This window comes from Etheostoma cragini, chromosome 6, assembly GCF_013103735.1.
Source record: "Etheostoma cragini isolate CJK2018 chromosome 6, CSU_Ecrag_1.0, whole genome shotgun sequence".
In the NCBI taxonomy this organism is placed as follows: Eukaryota; Metazoa; Chordata; class Actinopteri; order Perciformes; family Percidae; genus Etheostoma; species Etheostoma cragini.
In genome coordinates this window covers 775544-775803 of record NC_048412.1, presented here as the reverse complement: position 1 = coordinate 775803, position 260 = coordinate 775544, and positions in this window count along the sequence as shown.

The following is a 260-nucleotide window of genomic DNA, read 5'->3' as shown; positions in this document are numbered from 1 at the left end:
TTTCCAAGTCAGTCCCTACACCTAAAGCACTGCATATGGAAAACTATGATCTGAGTTTCTTAAGGCAAAAGTATTTAAATCATTGATGCATACCAAGATGTCTTTTTGTCAGTATAAGGTCTAAGAAAGGAGTTGCGGGAAGACAATTGTGTTCTTAATGACTGAAAAGAAAATGGGGAATGTTATCTGTTGTATCATTTGCTTTAATATTTACATTTTTTTTCTTTCTCTAAACTCTGATAAAGCACGTTTAAGGAGTA